The 265-nt window shown below is 47.9% G+C and overlaps 1 long non-coding RNA gene across 1 annotated transcript in view; it reads right to left on the bottom strand.

The window, feature by feature from the left end:
- Positions 1-6: 6 nt before the first annotated feature.
- Positions 7-265, bottom strand: part of LOC103581873 — a 29702-nt gene continuing 29443 nt past the window's right edge. The window contains exon 3 of the long non-coding RNA XR_549698.1: positions 7-160. This is a non-coding gene — a long non-coding RNA (uncharacterized LOC103581873). The remainder of the gene's footprint in view (positions 161-265) is intronic.

Genomic DNA, 265 nt, shown 5'->3' with positions numbered 1-265 from the left:
GACTTTTCCCGTTCCGGCTCAGTTTTAGGGCATGAGCACTGAAATAGTAGGGGATGTTGCATGGTGCATAATCAGAGTCATATGCAACCAAGCCATGGAAACCGTTCTCTCTGCAGAAACCAATCACTTCTTGATGGGGATCCTCCATGCTCTGTGCAACCTACGCAAATGAGAAGAAAACTCCATCAGGTGTGGGGTCAAGCCGCAGCAGTGTGCTCAACAGGCAGACATGATTGTACAGAAGCTAAAAAGCTACAGATGTGAG

Source organism: Galeopterus variegatus, unplaced genomic scaffold (assembly GCF_000696425.1).
Source record: "Galeopterus variegatus unplaced genomic scaffold, G_variegatus-3.0.2 Scaffold14158, whole genome shotgun sequence".
NCBI lineage: Eukaryota > Metazoa > Chordata > Mammalia > Dermoptera > Cynocephalidae > Galeopterus > Galeopterus variegatus.
The sequence above is the reverse complement of the archived record's forward strand: the minus strand, read 5'-3'. Positions and strand labels throughout refer to the sequence as shown.